The sequence below is a fragment of the Marmota flaviventris genome, chromosome 14 (assembly GCF_047511675.1).
Source record: "Marmota flaviventris isolate mMarFla1 chromosome 14, mMarFla1.hap1, whole genome shotgun sequence".
Lineage (NCBI taxonomy): Eukaryota > Metazoa > Chordata > Mammalia > Rodentia > Sciuridae > Marmota > Marmota flaviventris.
Genome location: NC_092511.1, coordinates 85,187,420 through 85,214,202, shown reverse-complemented (window position 1 = coordinate 85,214,202; position 26,783 = coordinate 85,187,420). Strand labels below are relative to the sequence as shown.

The 26,783-nt window shown below is 46.7% G+C and overlaps 1 long non-coding RNA gene across 2 annotated transcripts; it reads left to right on the top strand.

Moving 5' to 3' along the window:
* The first annotated feature begins 386 nt into the window (after positions 1-386).
* On the top strand, positions 387-26,783 carry LOC139701823 (uncharacterized). Of its 2 annotated transcripts, XR_011704421.1 has the most exons (7): positions 387-453; positions 674-836; positions 2,903-3,116; positions 17,135-17,322; positions 19,153-19,284; positions 23,041-23,254; positions 25,835-26,783. It is a non-coding gene; the product is annotated as an uncharacterized lncRNA (long non-coding RNA). The 2 variants fall into 2 exon arrangements; XR_011704422.1 differs by lacking the exons at positions 19,153-19,284; positions 23,041-23,254; positions 25,835-26,783 and adding an exon at positions 17,423-18,085.

The window sequence follows — 26,783 nt, the reverse complement described above, 5'->3', positions numbered from 1 at the left end:
AGGAGAGTGGCAGGCGCCTTCTAAGGAGCCCTGTCCTTCTGGGCAGCAGTCCCATTACCCTGGCTGAGGCCCATTTCCCACGCGAAAGCCCAGCATCCAGGGCCGCGTCCACTCGGTCCCACGGCCACGAGGGGCAGCCGCAGGCCTCACACCTAGGAAGTTGGGGACAGGTGAGGAGGCTAGATAGTTGCTGACCCACCCTAGCTCACCAGCTGAGCTGACAGCGCGGCTAGCGGGGCGCCAAGGGCCCCGCCCTCAGCACGCTGAGGTTGACGCGGAAGCGAAGTGGAGCCGTCGCCAGGGAGACGGGGGCGGGGCCTATGCCAGGGCGCGAACTTGGAGCCGCGGTCGCGCACAGCTCTACGTGGGAGGAGCCCGGAAGTAGCGCCCTGGAGGCGGGACTGCAGGTCCGGCTCTGGCGGGTCCGGCTCCCGGGATCCAGGAGCGGAGAAGGTGAGCTGGCCAGGAGCGGCCCAGGTCTAGGCGCCCACACGAGGGTGGGACCCGGGAGGACTCTGCCGCCGCCTTGGAGCCTCGGTCCCGGGCTGCCTGTCCCCTGGAGCCGCCAGGGCGGTCCCCACAGCGCCCACCGCCCGACCCCGCTGTCCGGCTCTCACCTGAGGCTCTCCTCAGCGGAGCTGCTGTTCACAGCTGGGTGGGTTTTGACTTGCAGGGTCCTGGTCAGGATGCGGTGGCCTCAGCAGAGTGGCCTGCGCCGTGGACCTCAGAGGAGAAGAGGTGGCCTGACCCGCAGGCTCCTGGAGAGGGGAGGGCGACGCAGGAGCCCAGTGTGACCTGGGGAGCAGGAGGCCGGTTTAAAAGAGAGACCCGCCCAGGTATTTCAGGTCTCACTGACTCTGTGTCCTTTTGTTTTCCTGTCGCATCTGTGAATTTTGTTTTAAGTCCTCGCTTTAACAACCCTTTCCTGTTTCCTTCTGTATACCTGACCCATCATTTTAAACAATGTTCCAAAGTCACTTTTTGGTGTATGTGTGGTTCTGGGGATTGAACCCAGGGCCCTGAGCCTGTTAGGCAAGTGACCTACCTGAGCTACACCCTCAGAGACCCCTGTAATTTTTTCCCCCTTGGCCACAGGGTCTAATTGCCAAGGCTGACCTCAAAGGTTCCTCTTCCTCAGCCTCCCTGGTGGCTGGCGTGACAGGCATGCACCTGGGACTGTCACATTCTAGCCTGTGATGGGAACTCATGTGCATCTGTCCAGGGCTGAGCATGGTTATGCAGAGCTGTGCTCCAGGCTCCCTGCAGGGCTGTGGAGGCTTCTGGTGCCCAGCAGCCCTGGTGCCATGGCCAGTGCTCCTCCCAGCCGAGGGCAGGCAGCTGCCCATTGCTGTAGGCTGACCTTATTTTCTTCTTATGGCACTCGTACGTTCTCTGGAGTATGTTGGATTGTTTGCCCATTATGAGTCTAACAGGTCCTCTAGAACCTTCAAACAGTTAGTAAAATTCCTAAAGAGTAAGTGAGCATGTGCAGAAATTGGGCTAATGTTTTGGGAAGAATGATGTCAGATGATATTTTCATGGCTTGAGTATATCATCAAACATGAAGTTACATTTTATTACTTACAAAATAATAAAATAATGAAGCAATACCATGGGCTGAGCCAAAATATATCCTCAGGATCTTAGGCATACTGTAATAAATCTGCATCACTTTGGGTCATTCCCCTCATATTTCCTTTGAGATATTTTCTATGTGAGTCTTAAGAAGAACAGAATATTCTATAAAGAAAACCTTGTGATCTGTGCAGTATAAAATTGAATGGGTTCATTCAGAAATCAGAAATTCTATTGAAAGGTATTTGCCTGAGCCAAATAAAACCTATTTCTAGGCGTCCTGGTGAAGACAAGCTTTTATCTTTATATGTCTCATTGTCTGTGGTTTTTTTTTGTTGTTGTTGTTAACCATTTTATCAGATGTGTAACTAGATGCCACTGAAATTACCCACTTTTAAATGGTAGACATTTTGTACATGAACACTGCCTGTCTGCACCTTTTTTAAAAACAGGTCTGGGCTCAGGAGCCCAAATACCAATGGTTATCTGGAACATATTCTTCAGTTTGGCCTATCTGCCAGTATGCCCTGAGGTCATCTGTTCTATCATCTTCATTACCCCTACTCCCTCACTAGCTTTCATATAACCCACATGCTGTCTATGAGTCAGGGTCACCAATCCCACAACATTTCGTTTGAGTAGCCAAAGTCCCACGTTTCACTTTGCCATGCCTGACATAGGCAGTAATATTTATCAGGAAATGTGAAATTTTCAAAGATCCAATTCTATGTGCTCCTTTCTCAAAGGGCATTAGGCAGGGATATAGCATACATAAATATTAAGTAAAGGCCATAGTTTTAAAAAGTCATAGATACTTTTTATTTTGGAGGAGGTATGATTTAATAGGGAATTCCAACAGCTACATAATAGTGAAATGGTAAGTCTTCCATCCATTTTATTCTTTGTTTCTGATGATTTTTATGAGTAAGGATAAGATACTTCCTTGTTCCAATGCAGATGTTGCCCACTTCTGTGAATGGATGCACGGTGTCACCTGCTACTTGGATGTCTGCATGTTGTGCTTGACACTAATATCGTACTTAGTAGGTGGCAGAAAGTCAATACTGAAGTTAAGCTCTTGTGTTCTAGCAGCTGTGCTGAAGAACCTTGGTGTGCCACCTTCTGCAATCCATGCTGCTCTGTTCATGTTCCTTACTGACTTCCTGGTGATGAGCATCATGGTCTCCTGGTCTTTGAGAATGGCCAAGCATTGCTCTGTGAATGTGGAAGACAGTCATGTGGAAGGCTCCAGGGAGGAGGGATCATTGATCATGTACTCTAATCCATGTGCCTCTTTAATGACCTGTTTTTCTTCTTGGGTTTTAAGGAAGACAGTGCCCTCAAACACGTCTGTGCAGCTGGGAATGCAGGCTTCTGCTTCACCTTGAAGGAAGCATTAATGATTCCTTTCCAGAAGACATGAGAAGAGAGAAGTGAGCCTCTGGTATCATGCAGGTTCCTTGCATTGCCCATGGGCTAGAAGAGAGAAGAGTTGCTTCATGAGATTTGATCCCCTTTTTCCTGAAAAGTTCCACACAGAGGTGAGTCCCCAGCATGTTTAGACACCATTTCAGACCCCTTTCTTGAAGGAATTGAATCAGAGCCCCTGATGATGTGGAAGAGCTATAGATGGGTTTGCTATGAATTTTCTATTTCGTTTCTCAGGGCCTGAGTCAAGCCAGCCATTGTGCTGTCAGCGCATGAGCTGCTGGTCAAATGTGAGGAAGTGGTCTTGCTTTATGAAAACACCACCCCTTTTCAGTGAGCCAGAGGCAGCCTGCAGTCCCTCCGTTTTCCTGTAAAGGCAGATTGCTGTGGATGGCCTCTGGCCTCGTCATGCAGCCCTGCTCAGAGTAGGGGATTGAGGGTCCAGGCAGATCCCTAGTTCCTTTTGACCTTTATTGCCATTGGGCCGCCCCAGGGTCCTTGGACTCTACCTGGTCTTCTGGCCTGGGTCAGGGGATGTGAGGTTTGGAATCCCTCTCTGTGGCAGGATCCCAGGACCCCCAGCCATTTGAGGGCAGGCACAGCCTTCCTTAATTGTGTTAGAGGGGGAGACTTCTCCCACCCATCCTCATCCATGCTCATCCCATATTTCGTAGCTTGACACCTGAGGACCTTTATTCATTGACTTAGTGGTTAGTGATGATGGTTGCTAAGACTAAGTAACTCTTTCAAGGTCACATCACTTGCATGGTTGGGCTAGAGCATGGATCTTCGTAGTTGATTTCATGGGACTCTCTCATGGAAACTGTGACTGCCTCCTAAACACACACTCTACATTTGGAGTGTCAAAATTCTTGGCACTGCCTCCTTGGCAAGTGTATCTTGTCTTCTACTTGGGAATTTCACAAATATTTTCTTTTGGTTTGTGGAGGTCATGCACAAGGGATTTCATTTGAAATAGCCCAAACAAGAAATACCAGTTGTCTTTTTCACACATGGATGTGTGTAGTGAACATCCCTTTCTGTGTGTTTGCATGAGTTGCTCCTTTGAATTTGTTGAAGAATGGTTGGCTGGGGAGCAAGGTAACGAGAGATGGATATCAATGGTTGTCAAGTATTCTGAAGTGAAGAATGTATTGAGGATGTGAAGCCTTTTCTAGCCAGTTCCTATGGCTCAGTCAGGGATCAGTCAGAGGATTCTGTCTGGTAGACTCTTTGGAACAGATGTCAAAGTGGCCTGGTCTTACCCTGTCCAGGACTGAATGCTGAGCTTGAGTGGGAGATTCTTGTCATTTCAAGCATTTCCATGAGTCTGTCCTCTGTTCTCTTGTATCCAAGTGGTTTCTAACAGGAAAGCAGAACAAAAATTGAAAGTATGGTGATTGATTATTTATACCAATGTTATTTCAATCAACTTTGTATAATACGAAATTAACTTTCTGCTAGTAAGATTTCATATGTGAGGAAATAATGAAAATATTGGGGTTAGGGGATGAGAATATGCAAATCAAACATTTTTGAGCACCAAGACCCGTTTTTTGTTTTTTTAACTTAAATAATAAAGTGCCAGAGGACCACACCTGCCATTCAGCCTCAACAACCTCCAGGTCCAGCCTCCAGGTGGCCCATTTCACCAGGGTGTGTGGGACCACACTGTCCTGGGATGAGAGAGCAGTACCCACGAATGTTGTCATCTCACAGAGTAGATATTGCCAGAGACAGTGGGGAGGTAGTGGCACATGAGGAAGGGAAGAGCTCTCAGGATGGGAAGAGGGGGCCGCTTTGAGACTCATTGGGCATGGCACGAGGCTGCTGGGTGTGGTGTTGGCCTGGGCCCACTGAGTGGGGCAGATCCATGCTCTGTGTCCCTCTACCCTCCTCTGTAGCCTATTTTGGCAGCAGATCAGGGAATTAGGGTCAGAAGTGCTCCCAGTAACACAGGCACCAGCCCCCAGAGTGTGTGCCTAGCCGTTTCCCCACCTGGCCTGACTTAGTGCTTGACTTGCCTCAGGGCTGAGACCCTACAGTGTCTGATGAGTGTGTCTGCGGTCCAGATCCAACCTGCATGGCCAACATGCTCAGACCTTCAGCTGGGTCCTAGGCTGCTGCAACCAAACCCTGTCAATTGGGTGGCCCACAACAGAGGAAGGGTCTTCCGTTGAGCTCCAGAGGCTCAACACAGTAGGTGTTGGGCTGTCCCAGTGCCATAACCCCTCCCAGGTTTCAAGGGGACTGTCCCCCCAACTCTGTCAGCCCTTGCCCACTCTCCTACTGCTGTCCATGATCTGTGGTTCCCATATGGGCATCCCGACCTGGCTCCAACCTCACATAGGCTGTATCCCCAAATCTCCCTGGTCTGTGGGTCCAGACTCCCCTCTTCCTACAAGAATATAAGATATTAGATTTGGGCCCAGTTGATGCTGTTCCATCATGTGAGCTCTTAGCTTCATCACTGTACAAAGACTCTTTTTCCACATAAGTTCACACGACTTTTGGGTGGCTAAGAATTTTCAGGGGACACTTTTCTAATGAGTACATTTTCCTTTCTTCAGATCTCTCCCCACTGAGCCTTCTTCTCATCCTTGTCCTAGTTCCTTTATGGCAAGTTCCCTCCTTATGGCTGAGAGGACCTAGTGACCCCTGGATTCACACATTGTCTTTAATCACCAATACACTGCAGAATTCTCCGTGGGACTGCGGTGTTTTGCATTGGAACCCACCCCCTGACCTCTAAAAGTGGTCTAGACAATTGGGTTGACTCCCTCCCTCCTGAACCTCTTTGATGCCCTTTAAAGTAAGTTATTCTTTTGGATTCCTTCCACAAGTAGGCAAGTCCTTGGATCCCCTGCTAGAAAGTCTTCCAGCCTGAAGGTCAGATGTGTCCAGATGTTGAGTTGAAGGATATCATCCTAGAAGCCCTCATCCTGGCTGCAGCGTTTCCTCCCCTCAATGCAAAGCAAGAAAGTGCAGTTGGCCCTGTACCCATTCTTCTGCATCCATGGTCCCCACCAGCTGGAAATCCAAACTATCGGGAAAGGAGTTGTGTCTCTCTGGACAGATACTTCCCTCCTCATTGTTTCCTGGATCTTACAGTGTTACAGAGAATGACATTGCCCTTTCATTGTATTAGGTGTCAGAAGTCATCTAGAGATAATGGAAGTGCTACAGGAAGAAGATATACAGCGTTTAGATGCAAATACTCTGGCATTTTTTTTTTTAATTTTTTATTGTTGGTTGTTCAAAAACATTACATAGTTCTTGATATATCATATTTCACACTTTGATTCAAGTGGGTTATGAGCTCCCATTTTTACCCCATATACAGATTGCAGAATCACATCAGTTACACATCCATTCATTTACATATTGCCATACTAGTGTCTGTTGTGTTCTGCTGCCTCTCCTATCCTCTACTATCCCCCCTCCCCTCCCCTCCCCTCCCCTCTTCTCTCTCTGCCCCCTCTACTAACATTCATTTGTCCCCCTTGTATTATTTTTCCCTTTTCCCTCACTTCCTCTTGTATGTACTTTTGTATAACTCTGAGGGTCTCCTTCCATTTCCATGCAATTTCCCTTCTCTCTCCCTTTCCCTCCCACCTCTCATCCCTGTTTAATGTTAATCTTCTTCTCATGCTCTTCGTCCCTACTCTGTTCTTAGTTACTCTCCTTATATCAAAGAAGACATTTGGCATCTATTTTTTAGGGATTGGCTAGCTTCACTTAGCATAATCTGCTCTAATGCCATCCATTTCCCTGTAAATTCTATGATTTTGTCATTTTTTAATGCAGAGTAATACTCCATTGTGTATAAATGCCACATTTTTTTTATCCATTCATCTATTGAAGGGCATCTAGGTTGGTTCCACAGTCTTGCTATTGTGAATTGTGCTGCTATGAACATCGATGTAGCAGTGTCCCTGTAGCGTGCTCTTTTTAGGTCTTTGGGGAATAGACCGAGAAGGGGAATAGCTGGGTCAAATGGTGGCTTCAGTCCCAGCTTTCCAAGAAATCTCCATACTGCTTTCCAAATTGGCTGCACCAATTTGCAGTCCCACCAGCAATGTACAAGTGTACCCTTTTCCCCACATCCTCGCCAGCACTTGTTGTTGTTTGACTTCATAATGGCTGCCAATCTAACTGGAGTGAGATGGTATCTTAGGGTGGTTTTGATTTGCATTTCTCTGACTGCTAGAGATGGTGAGCATTTTTTCATGTACTTGTTGATTGATTGTATGTCCTCCTCTGAGAAGTGTCTGTTCAGGTCCTTGGCCCATTTGTTGATTGGGTTGTTTGTTCTCTTATTGTCTAATTTTTTGAGTTCTTTGTATACTCTGGATATTAGGGCTCTATCTGAAGTGTGAGGAGTAAAGATTTGTTCCCAGGATGTAGGCTCTCTATTTACCTCTCTTATTGTTTCTTTTGCTGAGAAAAAACTTTTTAGTTTGAGTAAGTCCCATTTGTTGATTCTAGTTATTAACTTTTGTGCTATGGGTATCCTATTGAGGAATTTGGAGCCCGACCCCACAGTATGTAGATCGTAGCCAACTTTTTCTTCTATCAGACGGCGTGTCTCTGATTTGATATCAAGCTCCTTGATCCATTTTGAATTAACTTTTGTACATGGCGAGAGAAAGGAATTCAGTTTCATTTTGTTGCATATGGATTTCCAGTTTTCCCAGCACCATTTGTTGAAGATGCTATCCTTCCTCCATTGCATGCTTTTAGCCCCTTTATCAAATATAAGATAGTTGTAGTTTTGTGGATTGGTTTCTGTGTCCTCTATTCTGTACCATTGGTCCACCCGCCTGTTTTGGTACCAGTACCATGCTGTTTTTGTTACTATTGCTCTGTAATATAGTTTGAAGTCTGGTATCGCTATACCGCCTGATTCACACTTCCTGCTTAACATTGTTTTTGCTATTCTGGGTCGTTTATTTTTCCATATGAATTTCATGATTGCTTTCTCTATTTCTACAAGAAATGCCGTTGGGATTTTGATTGGCATTGCATTAAACCTATAGAGAACTTTTGGTAATATCGCCATTTTGATGATGTTAGTTCTGCCTATCCATGAACAGGGTATATTTTTCCATCTTTTAAGATCTTCTATTTCTCTCTTTAGGGTTCTGTAGTTTTCATTGTATAAGTCTTTCACCTCTTTTGTTAGGTTGATTCCCAAGTATTTTATTTTTTTTGAAGATATTGTGAATGGAGTGGTTGTCCTCATTTCCATTTCAGAGGATTTGTTGCTGATATACAGGAATGCCTTTGATTTATGCGTGTTGATTTTATATCCTGCCACTTTGCTGAATTCATTTATTAGCTCTAATAGTTTCTTTGTAGACCCTTTCGGGTCTGCTAGGTATAGAATCATGTCATCTGCAAATAGTGATAATTTAAGTTCTTCTTTTCCTGTTTTTATGCCTTTAATTTCTTTCGTCTGTCTAATTGCTCTGGCCAGTGTTTCGAGAACTATGTTGAACAGAAGTGGTGAGAGAGGGCATCCCTGTCTTGTTCCAGATTTTAGAGGGAATGCCTTCAATTTTTCTCCATTCAGAATGATGCTAGCCTGAGGCTTAGCATAGATTGCTTTTACTATATTGAGGTATGTTCCTGTTATCCCTAGTTTTTCTAGAGTTTTGAACATAAAGGGATGCTGTACTTTGTCGAATGCTTTTTCCGCATCTATTGAGATGATCATATGGTTCTTATTTTTAAGTCTATTGATGTGGTGAATAACATTTATTGATTTCCGTATATTGAACCATCCTTGCATCCCAGGGATGAATCCTACTTGATCATGGTGCACAATTTTTTTGATATGTTTTTGTATCCGATTCGCCAGAATTTTATTGAGGATTTTTGCATCTAGGTTCATTAGAGATATTGGTCTGTAGTTTTCTTTCTTTGAAGTGTCTTTGTCTGGTTTAGGTATCAGGGTGATGTTGGCCTCGTAGAATGAATTTGGAAGTTCTCCCTCTTTTTCTATTTCCTGAAGTAGCTTGAAAAGTATTGGTATTAGTTCCTCTTTAAAGGTTTTGTAAAACTCTGCTGTATACCCATCCGTTCCTGGGCTTTTCTTAGTTGGTAGTTTTTTGATGGTTTCTTCTATTTCCTCAATTGATATTGGTCTGTTTAGGTTGTCTATATCCTCCTGACTCAATCTGGGCAGATCATATGACTTAAGAAATTTATCGATGCCTTCACTATCTTCTAATGTATTGGAGTATAAGGATTCAAAATAATTTTTGATTATCTTCTGTATTTCTGAAGTGTCTGTTGTGATATTGCCTTTTTCATCCCGTATGTTAGTAATTTGAGTTCTCTCTCTTCTTCTCTTTGCTAGCATGGCTAAGGGTCTGTCGATTTTGTTTATTTTTTCAAAGAACCAACTTTTAGTTTTGTCAATTTTTTCAATTGTTTCTTTTGTTTCGATTTCATTAATTTCAGCTCTGATTTTCATTATTTCTTGCCTTCTACTTCTTTTGCTGTTGTTTTGCTCTTCTTTTTCTAGGATTTTGAGATGAAGTATGAGATCATTTATTTGTTGGTTTTTTCTTTTTTTAAGGAATGAACTCCACGCAATGAATTTTCCTCTTAGAACTGCTTTCAGTGTGTCCCATAGATTCCGATATGTTGTGTCTGTGTTTTCATTTGTCTCTAAGAATTTTTTAATTTCCTCCTTGATGTCTTCTATAACCCATTGATCATTCAGTAACCTATTGTTCATTCTCCAAGTGATGTATTCTTTTTCCTTCCTTCTTTTATCATTGATTTTCAGTTTCATTCCATTATGATCAGATAAGATGCATGGTATTATCTCTACTCCTTTATATTGTCTAAGAGTTGCCCTGTGACATAATATGTGATCTATTTTTGAGAAGGATCCATGTGCTCCTGAGAAAAAAGTGTAACTGCTTGATGTTGGGTAGTATATTCTATATATGTCAATTAAGTCTAGGTTATTAATTGTGTTATTGAGTTCTGTAGTTTACTTATTCAACTTTTGTTTGGAAGATCTGTCCATTGGTGAGAGAGGTGTGTTGAAGTCTCCCATGATTATTGTATGGTGGTCTATTAGACTCTTGAACTTGAGAAGAGTTTGTTTGATGAACATAGCTGCACCATTGTTAGGGGCATATATATTTATGATTGTTATGTCTTGTTGGTGTATGGTTCCCTTGAGCAGTATGTAGTGTCCCTCTTTATCCCTTTTGATTAACTTGGGCTTGAAATCTATTTTATTTGATATGAGTATGGACACACCTGCTTGTTTCCGAAGTCCATATGAGTGATATGATTTTTCCCAACCTTTCACCTTCAGCCTATGTATGTCTTTTCCTATCAAATGCGTCTCCTGTAGGCAGCATATTGTTGGGTCTTGTTTTGTGATCCATTCTACTAGCCTGTGTCTCTTAATTGGTGAGTTTAAGCCATTAACATTTAGGGTTATTATTGAGATATGTGTTGTTCTTCCAGCCATATTTGTTTATTTATGTTACTAAACATGGTTTGTTTTCCTCTTTGATTATTTTTCCCCCCTTTACTGTCCTACCTCCCACTGTTGGTTTTCATTGTTATTTTCCATTTCCTCTTCCTGTAATGTTTTGCCAAGGATGTTTTGAAGAGATGGTTTTCTAGCTGCAAATTCTTTTAACTTTTGTTTATCGTGGAAGGTTTTAATTTCATCTTCCATCCTGAAGCTTAATTTTGCTGGAAACACAATTCTTGGTTGGAACCCATTTTCTTTCAGTGTTTGAAATATGTTATTCCAGGATCTTCTAGCCTTCAGAGTCTGTGTTGAAAGATCAGCTGTTATCCTGATTGGCTTACCCCTAAATGTGATCTGCTTCCTTTCTCTTGTAGCTTTTAAAATTCTCTCCTTATTCTGTATGTTGGGCATCTTCATTATAATGTGTCTAGGTGTGGGTCTCTTATGATTTTGCACATTCGGCGTCCTGTAGGCTTCTAGGATTTGGAAGTCTGTCTCATTCTTCAAGTCTGGGAAGTTTTCTCATATTATTTCATTGAATAGATTGCTCATTCCTTTGGTTTGAAACTCTGTCCCTTCCTGTATCCCAATGACTCTTAAATTTGGTCTCTTGATGTTATCCCATATTTCTTGAATGTTCTGCTCATGGTTTCTTAACAGTCTTGCTGAGCTGTCTATGTTCTTTTCAAGTTGAAATACTTTATCTTCATTGTCTGATGTTCTATCTTCTAAGTGTTCTACTCTGCTGGTAGTATTCTCAATTGAGTTTTTAAGTTGGTTTATTGCTTCCTGCATTTCTAGGATTTCTGTTTGTTTGTTTTTTATAACCTCTATCTCCCTGTATAGTTGATCTTTTGCTTCTTGGATTTGTTTATGTAATTCATTGTTGAAGTGATCTTTCATTGTCTGATTTTACTGTCTGATGTCTTCCTTGAGACTCCAGATCATCTGAAGCATGTATATCCTGAATTCTTTATCTGACATTCCATCTGCTGCAGCTATTACCTCTTCTAACGTTGAGTTGACCTGCATTGCTTGTGGTCCTTTCTTTCCTTGTCTCTTCATATTGTTCGCGTTCCTTTCTACTTGGTGAAACTGTTGTGCTATTGAATTTTCCCCCTATATATTTATATTGGTCTTGTATAGTTGCAAAGTCTCCCTCGCAGGCGCAGGCGGCGGCTCTGCCCCTCCTCCAATTGGGGCAATGTGCCTACCACGCCGGCAGGCCGCTGGGCCTGCTCTGCCGGTCGGTAGCAGGTCCGCCTACCTTGCAGGCGCGGGCAGCGGCTCTGTCCCTCTGTGGGCCGCTAGGCATGTTCTGTCGGTGGTCGCAGTTCTGCCTACTTTGCAGGCGCAGGCAGCGGCACTGCCCCTCTGCAGGCCTCTGGGGCTGTTCTGCCGGTGGGTCGCAGGTCCACCTACCTTGCAGGCGCGGGGGTGGGGACGGCTCTACCCTTCCTCAGGCCACTGGGCCTGTTCTGTCTGTCGGTTGCAGGTCTGGCCTGTTCTGTTGGTGGTCACAGTTCCGTCTACCTTGCCAGCGCAGGGGGAGGGGGCGGCTCTGCCTCTCAGCAGGCCGCTGCTCCTGTTCTGCCGGTGGGTCGCAGGCCCGCCTACCTTGCAGGAGTGATTGGAAGCTCTGCCCCTCCGCGGGCCACTGGGCCTTTTCTGTTGGTGGTCACAGTTCCGCCTACCTGGCAGGCGCGGGGGGAGGGGGTGGCTCTGCCTCTAAGCAGGCCTCTACTCCTCTTCTCTACTCTGGCATTTTTGTAAGAGACTTGAACCTGTGTGGACTGGTATTTTGGGCAGACTTTGAACAAATCTCCCTTGGATTTCTTGTAACGTTTCTGGTTTCTGGACTTGGGAGTGTTCAGTGTGAGTCAGCCTCATGGGGATGTGATAGGGGGGCAGTCGGAGCTGTTGTGCAGAACCTCAGTGATGGCTTGTAAGGCCACATGCAACACTGCAAGCAGGAGCCGAGAAGGGAGCCCTCTCCCCATGTGTTCAGCTTAACTCTTGTCTTATCCAAAATCATGACTTGTGAAATGTTGCAGAAATGGACTCATGCCAAGAAGTTGGGATGTTCTGGGGAGCATGGGCTGTCATTCTATTTTGTCTCTGCATTATGATGTGTTAGCGGGTGGGAACTTGAAGATGTGCTTAGGCCATGGATTCTCCTTCCCTGGGAAAGGGCTTCTCAAAGCAGCCCTTGTCCCTGTTTCACCTGCATCCCCAGGAGGACACAACAAGAACGTTCTTACAAGTTGGCCCTCAGTCTTAGTCTTCCAGCCTCCCAAATTTGAGAAATAAAATCTGTGCTATGAATTACCCAGTGTCTTGTATTCTGCCATCACAACACAAACTATGCTAAAATGAGTCAATCAGCAGTCTCCCAAGTGTTTACATTGTGGTAATTGACACCAAACATCCGTTTTGTAATTAAACCATTTTGGAGTACACAGTTGAGTGGCATTAACCATGTTCATGTTGGTGTATAGGTGTCGCCACCCTGCATCTCCAGAACTCACGTGGACATACTCTTGCCATCAGTGCTAAATTCTAGTGCCCTTGAGGCCCAGGAAAAGAACATTGTACTTTATCTTTTTATGAACCTGATAAAATTGGGAACCTGAGATAAGTGAAATCCTACAAAATTTGCATTTCTCTGGACACAATCATTTTCAAGGGATGCAGTTCACCCCTACTCGTGGGCATATCAGGTCCTCTGCCAACTCTGCAGGTATTTCAAATGCACTCTCAGTGACAGTGGTGACTGTGTGCACATGAGCTGTCTGTCCAGCTCAGATCCCAGGATCTAGGGTCTTGGGTTCCACGCAGCCTATAGGTTGCCTCCTCCTCCAGGTCTCTGCAGGCCAGTGGCGCGAAGGCCCTGGGCCTGGTGGTTTCCTTAGGTGAGTGCAATACGTGTCCACAGTGTCCTGGGTCATGATGGACTATAAATAGAAACAATGCCTGGATACTCCTGGGATCTCAGTGGGCTCAGCCTGCGTGCTGAGAATTGTTGTGACCTCCGAATTAATGGGCCCCCAGAATCCCAGAGGAAAGGGCAAGTCCAGAGCCAGTGGAACCTCAGTGTCTCTGAGAGAACTTTTGGGGTGGGGGCCGGGATACATTGATGTGATGACTCTGATGCAGAGTCACGTGCTTCGAATCCAGGTAGAGGTGCTCAGGAGCAGCCTGGGCTGGCACGTGGGTTCCCCACCTCCACACCTGTGGAACATCTCGAGGCTCTGAGAAGCACAGCAGCCTGATCACGTGAGGGCATCTGCTGTCTCTGCATACAGTGAGCTGGGTTTTCTTCACGTCTCTCAACAATTCCACATAACACCAGCTCTGAACCCAGAGTCCTGGGCACTTAGTTGAGGCTCCATCAGCTCCCACCTCTCTCTACCTGACAGAGCCCTCCTGGCTCCCTCTGCACTCATTACATTGAAGATGAAAACCTGGAGGGTGGGACTTCCCATCATCCAGAAGTTCCCAAACACATTCCACTGTGTCATTTGTTCCTGGATGGAGTGGGCCACAAGCACCCTGGCATCCATGTGTGGGAACCATGGTAGTATAATCAGGAAACAGGAAGGAGAGGGGTTGGACTGATCAGTACAGATGGCAGGGCATAGTACAGAGTGGAATGGAGAGTTCTCACCCGTGGTGATTGTTGTGATGTGCACAAATGCTCTGCTGGTGCTGGGCTGCCCGCATGGTTTCCGGGGTCTTGAAAGGCTACAGATGCCCACAGAGTGTTCTCGGATGCACATAGTGGGAGGCCCATTGCCCACTACGTACCTGTGGAAGAAGTAGGAGACCCCCTTAGTGTGGAGGTGCCATCTAGAAGGCAGTCTCACTTCTCTGAAAAACTTGATTGGAAAAAAAAGGGTATGGACCTGTGCCCAAAGGGCCATATATGCTCCTGGAAGTTGGTGGTGGAAATAGTTCTCCATCCATTAAGCACTCCCTCACTCACTAAGGTCCTTGTGTCCTTGAGAAAGGCTCTCCCTTTCCTGGTTTTCCTGAATAGAAATCCTCTTGCATCTTGAGTGAATAGGGTTATGCATTGTGCAGAGGGTGTTGGTCCACTGAGCATCTTAGAGACTGTCCTTTATGGAGCCTAATGATCCTCATTGGGGAATGAGGCCAGGGTCCTAACTGTGGTTAGTGTGAGGACACCGTGGGTTCAGCAGAGGGAAAGAAGGACAAGGGAAACTCAGAAGTCCCTTCATGGCCCCTGGAGTTAGAGGACTTACCCCTTTGCACCTGGGATCAGGAGACCTCATTTCCTTGAGGACACGCACACTCAGGGGTAGGTCTTGAGTGTGGGGTCCTTACTGGGGTCCAGGGCTGTTGTTAGCCACCAGGAATGACAGTGCTCTCCATGCTCAGTGGAGCCATTTTTTCCAGGAAAGAGAGCCCATGGTCACGCCTTGTCCAAAGCATCCCACGCCAGGGGCTCCCATCCCTAGCACTCCTGTCCTGAAAGGAAGCCCCTCAGAGGCAAGGTGGGTCCAACCACCTCCCATGTGTTCACTCATCACCGTGTTCCAGCAGTCACCCCAGTTAACAGTCCTGATGGGACTGGATGTGGCTCAGAATGTCACCCTCATGAGCTGTACACTGCTCCAGCTGCAGTTCTGCAGTGGGAGAAACACAAAACCTCAAAACACATGCACATGAATGAAAAGAGCAAGAGCCAGAGCCCAAACAGGCCAGGTGTGGCAAGGACAGCTGGAGTGCCTAGGTTGGGACTCAGAATTATGTCCGTGGGGTGGCATTGCTGCTGGCACCAGCATGATGACAGAGAGCCAGCCCTGCTCATTTTGGGGAGCAGTGTGTTGGGGAAGGCAGCAGAAATTGAGAGGCAGGATTGAGTTTGGCCCTAGGAGGAGGTTGGGTAAAAGGCCAGTGTGGGTTGGAGGGCCTGGGCAGATAGAGAGAGGCCAGGGCACACCCCAAAGCCTGGAGACTGCACTTGATGTCCAGGGTTGTGAGACACCACCTCCCCTCTTACTCACAACTGAGAGCAAGAGGCATTGATCAGTTCAGTTTGTGTGCGGCTGCATCCAAGGTGGCTCGGCTAGGCACCTCTGTTTCCTTGACTCAGGAGGCTGGGAGTCCAGGCTCCACTGAGGCTCGGCTGGGAGGATCAGAGTCTGAGTTCATGCCTGTGTTCCTGGTAGGATCCATGTTGGCTGAGCCTCAGTGTTTTTGTAATGAGAGGATGGGTGACTGTCATGTCTTTATCACAGGACACACTTGCTAAATGGATTTGTTTGCTCTGAGGAGGAAAGAGAGAGAGGGAAGTGGTGCTGGAGACAGGGATGCAGACAGGGGTCATGGACTTGGCATAACTCAGTCTTGGAGATGATATCCCATCACCTATACCCACTTCAATTCCCATGAATCCAGAGGCTGAGCCCCCTTGAGGTGAGGGGTGAACTGGTTCTGGGCAGCAGGATGTTGTGGTACCTCGGAGTCTCTGTGAGACCCCAACACTCGACGCACTTGGGCCCTTTGGAATTCTTAGGAGAAGCCTTGGGAAGTTGTAGGGCAGAGGGGAGCAGCCTCTGCATCTCAGTCGCCTCCAACTTGCCATGGTGCAGAGTGGGAACTGCAGCCAGGATGGGACGGACATTGGCCACGTCCCTGTGTGGGACACAGGCCTGATTGAGTTGGGGTGCATTCTTTGTCTCTCCCCTTCTTGTGATTGTCCCATCTCTACGTTTGTGCTTTAGCCACCTGTGAGTCCCATCTCTGGTTTCAGAGAGAATAGAGGGTGTTATGGGCCAATAGACACAATAACCCTTAGAGATTAGATGCTACCCTGCTTTCCAGAAAAGACTGGGCACACCATGAGTTGCACAATGATGAGACCAGGGTCCAAAAGCTGCTGAGAGGGAAGGACTGGTTGTGAATGCATTTTTGAAGGCTCCAAGCTGGAACTCTAGTGGCACCAAGCAGGCCAGACGCTGGTGGGGGTATTTGGGTAGTTGTTGGGTGAACACATGCGCACCTTATATGGGTAGGCATGGAGGAGAAATCAGCAGCCCATAGGGCTTTTGAAAGTGGTCTTATGTGAAAAGAGGCTCAGGTATGGGCACAGGAAATGACATCATCGCCTTGACAATGGATCAAACAGAACATGGAACCCTGGTATCCAGGCACCCACTTCACTGACCAAGCCATCCGAACTCATTTGGTTGGAGACACTGGAGTGAGAAGGATGTTCTCCTGTGGTTGCAAACAATGCCGAACCTCAGGCTCCCAGGAATCTCAGGGGGGCCCACTAGCCCTTTTGTGGATACACTGGGTGAGGCTTCATCTTAGACCCCAGAGCCTCTGGCGATTGTCGCAGAGGAGCTCAAGAGTAACAGTGAGTAGCACAGGGCAGGGGAGCCCAGCAGGCCCTCTAGTCTGATCCCTGATGAATGGCCCAGGACTCCTATTCTGACTGCGTGTGTGTGTGTGTGTGTGTGTGTGTGTGTGTGTGTGTTTGTACTGATGGGAACTGTCCCATTGTGCTTTGACTCTAGTGTATTGGCACAAGGCATTTTTCTGTTTGTCACCATTTCCATTTTGAACCCACCATTCTTGGTCCCAACCCAGGGTGAAAATGATCAGAACACGGAGGAGCCCTTCAGGGTACAGAGCCTTGAATCTTCCAGGCAGGACCAGCTTAGGAATGAGCTCCTGCCTGACATTTGTGGGAGGAACCTACATTTCAGCAGCAACATGGGGTTAATCTCCTGGGATTTCATCCCCACCCAGCAGGTGCTGGATCTCTTGTTCCCAAGGTAAGCACCAGACCACGAAGCCCAAGTGTGTAGCCCCCTCATGCCTGGGTCTTGGGGCTGCCATGTACCTCTCAGGGACCCAAAGGTTTGTGATACCTAGTGAGATAGAGGACCACGCTCATAGTGGAATGTCAGCCCCGAGTGGGACGAGTCCTGGAGGTGCCTGCCACAGCCTTGCAAGGGGAGTGAACTCCCCCCTCTCAGGCAGAGAAACCATCCTGACTCCACCTGATCCACAGAGGTCCGTGGAGCAGTCCCCACACACTGGGCACCACAGCTCAAAGGTATGCGCTGAGCTCATTCCCAGGTGGACTCAGTGAGGCCAGGTGGTCTTTCTGGTGTGATGTTGGCTTCGTGAAGAAAGTAGATCTGTGCCAGAGGCGTCTCAAAACTCGGGCCTTGGGCAAAGCACTTTTGGGTTAATAAAGACATGTTAGTTTCCATAGTGGGCCAGAGCTTCCTAGCTGGGACATAGCTGGACGGGGGCTTTGGAGATGGCAGCTCCCACAACCAGAGAGATATGTGGGAATCAGCAATTTGGGCTCATTCACTGATGAACAAGGAGAAAGCACCCACTGTGTGAAGATACGTTTCCAGTCACGTTTCATAATTCAGTGAAAAATGGGGTGCAAATGACTGCCATTGTGTCCCTTTTCATGGGGGTCAGCCTGAAACCGCAGGTGCCATGAGTACATATCCTACATGTGACAGCATCCCTGACTCCATGAGGCATAACTGCACGTTGTCCTCTTGGTGGACCCTGGACCAACTTCAACATGGAATGGGCTTGGGGTCAAGAGGGTGGGCTCCTGTTTCCAGAATAGGGACTTGGAAGGTGATTTGACTTGGGAAGGCTGAGGAAAGACAGTTCTCCCCAATTCTGTTTCCTGCATGCAGTGTAAGGTCCGGGGCTTCAACAGTAGGAGGGGTAAGGCAGGGAGTTGTAGGTAGTCATGGTCCTCTGGGGAAGGCCCTGGGTCGATGGATCCCCCCACACTACACCTCCCAGTCCTCCCCCAGGGCCACAGAGATGTGCTCTGCACTCATGGGAAAAGAGAGGTCCATTGCTGCTCAGGGCGACTCAGTGAGAGCTCACAGAGGATGAGGTAGCATTGCAGCCCACGCCAGGGGGGAGGTGTCTCTGGAGCCCTGAGAAGAGTGGGCAGGAGGACAGACGCTCCTGGAAGGTGCATTTCAGGTTGGAGAGCACGTAGCCAAGAGGAAGAAGAGTGTCAGGCCTGCCCAGAGGAGGGGAGAGCTGGTCATACCATGGATCTAACGCTCCTTCGTTGAAGGTTCTTTGCCTCGCGACCTGTCCTGTCCCTGCCTGTACAGCCACTGTGACTTGTCTGAGGTGGACTGGTGTGTTCAGAACCAGGGAAGGTTCAGGAGTGTAGCGTCAGAGGTTTGCTCTGGAGGCCGTGGTGAAGGCAAGGCCAGGGTTTTGCTGACTCCCCTCCTGCCTCCCCACAGTGCCTCACCTTCCTTCCCGGGGACCTGGGTGAACTTCTACACCGAGGCTTCCCATCAGCCTCCAGGCTCTCTGAGTCTGCAGCTGCTGCTGCGATCCATGTGGCTCATTCTGGGTGGCTTGAACCTGGAGCACCAAGCCCACCACCTGCTGGCCCAGACTGAAGATGGCAAATCAAGCCAGGCAGAGCCTGAGAGCCAGGCGGACTGGGGTGAAGTTGCATTTATTAATTTTAAAATATGGAAGGAAGTATGGTGTTTGGTCCACTTGAGGATTCACTCAATAGAGTATCAGACTTTGTTTCTTTTTTTGTGGCACTGTAGAAATGTGAATGAGAACAAGTTGGTGACATCTTTCAGGTGGAAGCATTGTCCAAGGACGCACTCATCAAGTTGGCCAAGAAGCCATTTTGTGAATCCCCTGTTGACTCAAGGCTTTTGATGATGAATTCATGTATGGAGACTGTAATTCTTCATGGACCTTTGCATTTGGTGAGTCACAGAACGTGTCTGAGTAGATAATCATTTACCAACATGTCCACAGTAATCTCACATATTATGCATAACAGGTCATGGCTGGGTAAATATTACCTTTTCCTTTTTTGCATTTAAGAAAACTAATAATGACATTATATTTTCTCCCTTTTTTTGCCTTGAAGTATGTCTGTGTCTTGACCAAGCATGATTGTTGGTAGGTAGACTAGCAAGAACTTGAATTCAGGGATTTTACTGTCATGTCAATCTATTGTTTTTCATTGATTTCTATTAATATATGCAGGTTGGCATCCATTACCTTTTTAGCTTTTGACTTTCCCAGCTGTGGGCACCCTGACAGCCCTCAATCCCCTGTAAGCACAGACAACTCTATAAGGAACCTGAGGATAAATTTCCTTGTGCGTGTCCCCTTGTGAAACTGCTTAAGCACTACGTGGGTAATGTACACACAGGTGGAATTTCTAGGTCAAAGTGTGCATGTTTCCTTCTTTGACTAAGCACTGCCAGGTGGCTCTTCTGAATAGCTCTACCTGTGGCCAGGATTGTATTATCTAGCTTTCTAACTTTTGCATGTTGAGTAGATACATAGTGGGAGAACACTGTTTTTGTTGGTATTTTTCTTGGTATCTATTCTGATGCTTTTCACTGGGGGATTTTCTCCTGTGAAAATGGGCTTCCTCTGGATGCCTCTGCCCGTTCCTCTACTTGACCTTATTTTCTTCTTCTTTTTAAAATTTTTTTCAATGTGACTTTTTAATTTTAGTTTTATTAGACATTGTCCCTTGCCTGCATAGTCTATATCTAAAGCACTAGTCCTTGCTCCAAGGCCCAGCCTGCTCTCAGCTGCCCCAGAGGGGAACAGTCTTCGGTGTTAGCCAAGAGACACCCCTGCAGGGGGCACAAGTGCTCTGGCCCTCTGGTGACTTGCCAGCAGTGCTTTCCATGCACACAGAGGGTTTCAGACACGGAGTCAATAGTCTGGGTGGTCTTTTGTTGCCTTTTGATCTCAAGTTGAGCTCCTCTAGGAGGTCATATTGAAGTCCTTCTGTGTACCTGACCCATCATTTTAAACGGTATTCCAAGTTCACTTTTTGTGTGTATGTTGGTTCTGGGGATTGAACCCAGGTCCTTGAGCCTGTTAGGCAAGTGACCTACCTGAGCTACACCCTCAGAGACCCCTGTAATTTTTTCCCCCTTGGTCACAAGGTCTAATTGCCAAGGCTGACCTCAAAGGTTCCTCTTGCCTCAGCCTCCCTGGTGGCTGGCATGACAGGCATGCACCTGGGACTGTCACACTCTAGCCTGTGATGGGAACTCATGTGCATCTGTCCAGGGCTGAGCATGGTTATGCAGAGCTGTGCTCCAGGCTCCCTGCAGGGCTGTGGAGGCTTCTGCTGCCCAGCAGCCCTGGTGCCATGGCCAGTGCTCCTCCCAGCCGAGGGCAGGCAGCTGCCCATTGCTGTAGGCTGACCCTATTTTCTTCTTATGGCACTTGTACGTTCTCTGGAGTATGTTGGATTGTTTGTCCATTACGAGTCTAACAGGTCCTCTAGAACCTTTAAACAATTAGTAAAATTCCTAAATAGTAAGTGAGCATGCGCAGAAATTGGGCTAATGTTTTGGGAAGCACGATGTTGGATGATATTTTCATGGCTTGAATATATCATCCAACATGAAGTTACATTTTATTACTTACAAAATAATAAAATAATGAAGCAATACCATGGGCTGAGCCAAAATATATCCTCAGGATCTTAGCATTCTGTAATAAATCTGCATCACTTGAAGTATAGAGTTGATCGTCTCTGGGTAATGAAATGGAAGTAAAGGTATCAAAGCCAATGATCATCTGTTTCCAATTTTCTATGATTTGGATCAAGTGGTAAAGGGGTGATGTTTATTAGTAATGGATCAAATAGGTTCATAATTGTTTTAGAGTACAATTAGATGCCTTCAAACTTTAGGCTATATGGGCACATTTGAGAACAGTTCCAGCCATTCTCTCATCCTTTGGGTCATTCCCCTCCTATGTCCTGTGAGACATTTTCTATGTGAGGCTTTAAGAAGAAGAAGAGAATATTCTGTAAAGAAAACCTTGTGATCTGTGCATTATAAAATTGAATGGGTTCATTCAGAAATCAGAAGTTCTATTGAAAGATATTTGCATGAGCCAAATAAAACCTATTTCTAGGTGTCCTAGTGAAGACAAGGTTTTATCTTTATATGTCTCATTGTCTCTGCCTTGCGACCAGCGCGAGCTTCATGAAAGAAGGTTCAGTTCATAAGAAATTGCTAGTGAGTTTTCAGTTAAAGAGACAAGACTCTCATTACCTTTCACACAGCTCCGAGATGGCTTCTCCTAGCTCCTGCTTCCAGCCAACTAATGTGGTGGCGAGGTTTACACAAGAGACTAGGGAGAGAGGGAGAGCACGCCAGGGAGTGAGCTTTTATTGGGGAATAAAAAATTCAAGGGAAAATCCCATCCAGTGAAGGTTAAGGGGGGCAGCATCCCAAGGTCAAGGACAACGATTGGGTCTTCAGGTCAGTGGCCAGGCACGCCTCTGCACGGACAAGCCCTCAGACCTGGGAAAGGGTGGGGAATGGCTCTGACACAACTGTGTTTGAGCACCTCTCACCCAGCCAGGGAGGTAAGTCAAATCACGTGTGAGGATAGCCTCCCACAATTGTCTGTTTTTTTTTTTTTTTGTTGTTGTTGTTGTTGTTAAAATGAAATTCATATGTTGGCAGACCATTTTTTCAGATGTGTAACTAGATGCCATTTAAATTACCCACTTTAAATGGTAGACATTTTATACATGAACACTGCCTGTCTGCACCTTTTTTAACAACCAGTCTGGGCTCAGGAGCCCAAATACCAATGTTAGCTGGAACATGTTCTCCAGTTTGGCCTATCTGCCAGTATCCCCTCAGGTCATCTGTTCAATCAGCTTCCTTACTCCTGCTCCCACACTGGCTTTCATAGAAACCACATGCTGTCTATGAATCAGGGACACCAATCCCACACATTGCGTTCTTTGAGTATCCAAAGTCCCACTTTTCACTTCACCATGCCTGACATAGGCAGTAATATTTATCAGCAAATGCGAGGTTTTCAAAGATCCAATTCTATGTGCTCCTTTCTCAAAGAGCATTAGGCAGGGCTATAGCATACATAAATAATAAGTAAAGGCCATAGTTTTAAAATGTCATCCATTGAATAGTTGGCAGATCTCTGAGATACTTTTTATTTTGGAGGAGGTATTTTTTAATAGGGAATTCCAACAGCTATGTAACAGTGAAATGAGAAATCTTGCATCCATCTTATTCTTTGTTTCTTATGATTTTTATGAGTAAGGATAAGATACTTCCTTGTTCCAATGCAGATGTTGCCCACTTGTGTGAATGGATGCGGGGTGTCACCTGCTACTTGGATGTCTGCATGTTGTGCTTGACACTAATATCGTACTTGGTAGGTGGCAGAAAGTCAATACTGAAGTTAAGCTGTTGTGTTCTAGCAGCTGAGCTGAAGATTTTTGGTGTGCCACCTTCTGCAATCCATGCTGCTCTCTTCATGTTCCTTACTGACTTCCTGGTGATGAGCATCATGGTCTCCTGGTCTTTGAGAATGGCCAAGCATTGCTCTGTGAATGTGGAAGATGGGCATGTGGAAGGCTCCAGGGAGGAGGGATCATTGATCATGTACTCTAATCCATGTGCCTCTTTAATGACCTGTTTTTCTTCTTGGGTTTTAAGGGAGACAGTGCCCTCAAACACGTCTGTGCAGCTGGGAATGCAGGCTTCTGCTTCACCTTGAAGGAAGCATTAATGATTCCTTTCCAGAAGACATGAGAAGAGAGAAGTGAGCCTCTGGTATCATGCAGGTTCCTTGCATTGCCCATGGGCTAGAAGAAAGAAGAGTTGCTTCATGAGATTTGATCCCCTTTTTCCTGAAAAGTTCCACACAGAGGTGAGTCCCCAGCATGTTTAGACACCATTTCAGACCCCTTTCTTGAAGGAATTGAATCAGAGCCCCTGATGATGTGGAAGAGCTATAGATGGGTTTGCTATGAATTTTCTATTTCATATCTCAGGGCCTGAGTCAAGCCAGCCATTGTGCTGTCAGCGCATGAGCTGCTGGTCAAATGTGAGGAAGTGGTCTTGCTTTATGAAAACACCACCCCTTTTCAGTGAGCCAGAGGCAGCCTGCAGTCCCTCCGTTTTCCTGTAAAGGCAGATTGCTGTGGATGGCCTCTGGCCTCGTCATGCAGCCCTGCTCAGAGTAGGGGATTGAGGGTCCAGGCAGATCCCTAGTTCCTTTTGACCTTTATTGCCATTGGGCCGCCCCAGGGTCCTTGGACCCTACCTGGTGTTCTGGCCTGGGTCAGGGGATGTGAGGTTTGGAATCCCCCTCTGTGGCAGGATCCCAGGCCCCCCAGCCACTTGAGGGCAGGCACAGCCTTCCCTAATTGTGTTAGAGGGGGAGACTTCTCCCACCCATCCTCATCCATGCTCATCCCACATTTTGTAGCTTGACACCTGAGGACCTGTATTCATTGACTTAGTGGTTAGTGATGATGGTTGCTAAGACTAAGTGACTCTTTCAAGGTCACATCACTTGCATGGTAGGGCTAGAGCATGGATCTTCCTAATTGATTTCAGGGACTCTCTCATGGAAACTGTGACTGCTTCCTAAACACACACACTACATTTGGAGTGTCAAAATTCTTGGCACTGCCTCCTTGGCAAATGTATCTTGTCTTCTACTTGGGAATTTCACAAATATTTTCTTTTGGTTTGTGGAGGTCATGCACAAGGGATTTCATTTGAAATAGCCCAAACAAGAAATACCAGTTGTCTTTTTCACACATGGATGTGTGTAGTGAACATCCCTTTCTGTGTGCTTGCATGAGTTGCTCCTTTGAATTTGTGGAAGAATGGTTGGCTGGGGAGCAAGGTAACGAGAGATGGATATCAATGGTTGTCAAGTATTCTGAAGTGAAGAATGTATTGAGGATGTGAAGCCTTTTCTAGCCAGTTCCTATGGCTCAGTCAGGGATCAGTCAGAGAATTCTGTCTGGTAGACTCTTTGGAGCAGATATGAAAGTGGCCTGGTCTTACCCTGTCCAGGACTGAATGCTGAGCTTGAGTGGGAGATTCTTGTCATTTCAAGCATTTCCATGAGTCTGTCCTCTATTCTCTTGTATCCAAGTGGTTTCTAAAAGGAAAGGAGAACAAAAATTGAAAGTATGGTGATTGATTATTTATACCAATGTCATTTCAATCAAATTTGTATAATACGAAATTAACTTTCTGCTACTAAAATTTCATATGTTAAAGAAATAATGAAAATATTGGGGTTGGGGGATGAGGATTTGCAAATCAAATATTTTTGAGTACCAAGACCTGTTTTTTTTTTTAACTTAAATAATAAACTGCCAGAGGACCAGAGACAGTGGGGAGGTAGTGGCACATGAGGAAGGGAAGAGCTCTCAGGATGGGAAGAGGGGGCTGCTTCAGGACTCACTGGGCATGGCACGAGGCTGCTGGCCATGGTGTATGCCTGGGCCCAATGAGTGGGGCAGATCCGTGCTCTGTGTCCCTCTACCCTCCTCTGTAGCCTGTGTTGGCAGCAGATCAGGAAATTGGGGTCAGAAGTGCTCCCAGTAACACCAGCCCCCAGTGTGTGCCTAGCCCTTTCCCCACCTGGCCTGACTTGGTGCTTGTTTTGACCCAGGGCTGAGACCCTACAGTCATCAGGGCTTATCTGTGGCCCAGATCCACCCTGCATGGCCAACATGCTCAGACCTTCAGCTGGGTCCTAGGCTGCTGCAACCAAACCCTGTCACCTGGGTGGCCGACAACCGAGGAAGGGTCTTCCGTTGAGCTCCAGAGGCTCAACACAGTAGGTGTTGGGCTGTCCCAGTGCCACAACCCCTCACAGGTTCCTAGGGGACTGTCCCCACAACTCTCCCAGCCCTTTCCCACTCTCCTCCTGCTGCCCACGATCTGTGGTTCCCATATGGGCATCCCCTCCTGACTCCAACCTCACATAGGCTGTATCCCCAAGTCTCCCTGGTCTCTGAGTCCAGACTCCCCTCTTCCTACAAGAATACCACATATTGGATTTGGGCCCAGTTGATGCTGTGTTCCATCATGTGAGCTCTTATCTTCATCACTCTACAAAGACTCTTTTTCCACACAAGTGCACATGAATTTTGGGTGGCTAAGAATTTTCAGGGAACACTTTTCTGATGAGTACACTTTCCTTCCTTCAGATCTCCCCCCAATGAGCCTTCCTCGTACCTTTGTCCTCGTTCCTTTATGGCAGATTCCCTCCTTATGGCTGAGAGGACCTAGTGACCCCTGGATTCACACATTCTCCTTAATCACCAACACACTGCAGAATTCTCCATGGAACTGTGGTGTTTTGCATTGGAACCCACCCCCTGACCTCTAAAAGTGGTCTAGACAATTGGGTTGGCTTCCTGCCTCCTGAACCTCTTTGATGCCCTTTGAAGTAAGTTATTCTTTTGGATTCCTCCCACAGTAGGCAAGTCCTTGGATCCCCTGCAAGAAAGTCTTCTGGCCTGAAGGTCAATTGTGTCCAGATGTTGACTTGAAGGATATCAGCTCCTAGAAGCCCTCATCCTGGCTGCAGTGTTTCCTCCCCTCAATGCAAAGCAAGAAAGTGCAGTTGGCCCTGCACCCATTCTTCTGCATCCATGGTCCCCACCAGCTGGAAAAACCAAACTATTAGGAAAGGAATTGTGTCTCTCTGGACAGATGCTTGTCTCCTCATTGTTTCCTGGATCTTACAGTGTTACAGAGAATGACACTGCCCTTTCATTGTATTAGGTGTCAGAAGTCATCTAGAGATAATGGAAGTGCTACAGGAAGAAGATATGCAGTGTTTAGATGCAAATACTCTGGCATTTTTGTAAGAGACTTGAGCCTGTGTGGACTGGTGTTTTGGGCGGACTTTGAACAAATCTCCCTTGGATTTCTTGTAACGTTTCTGGTTTCTGGACTTGGGAGTGTTCAGTGTGAGTCAGCCTCATGGGGATGTGATAGGGGGGCAGTCGGAGCTGTTGTGCAGAACCTCAGTGATGGCTTGTAAGGCCACATGCAACACTGCAAGCAGGAGCCGAGAAGGGAGCCCTCTCCCCATGTGTTCAGCTTAACTCTTGTCTTATCCAAAATCATGACTTGTGAAATGTTGCAGAAATGGACTCATGCCAAGAAGTTGGGATGTTCTGGGGAGCATGGGCTGTCATTCTATTTTGTCTCTGCATTATAATGTGTTAGCGGGTGGGAACTTGAAGATGTGCTTAGGCCATGGATTCTCCTTCCCTGGGAAAGGGCTTCTCAAAGCAGCCCTTGTCCCTGTTTCACCTGCATCCCCAGGAGGACACAACAAGAACGTTCTTACAAGTTGGCCCTCAGTCTTAGTCTTCCAGCCTCCCAAATTTGAGAAATAAAATCTGTGCTATGAATTA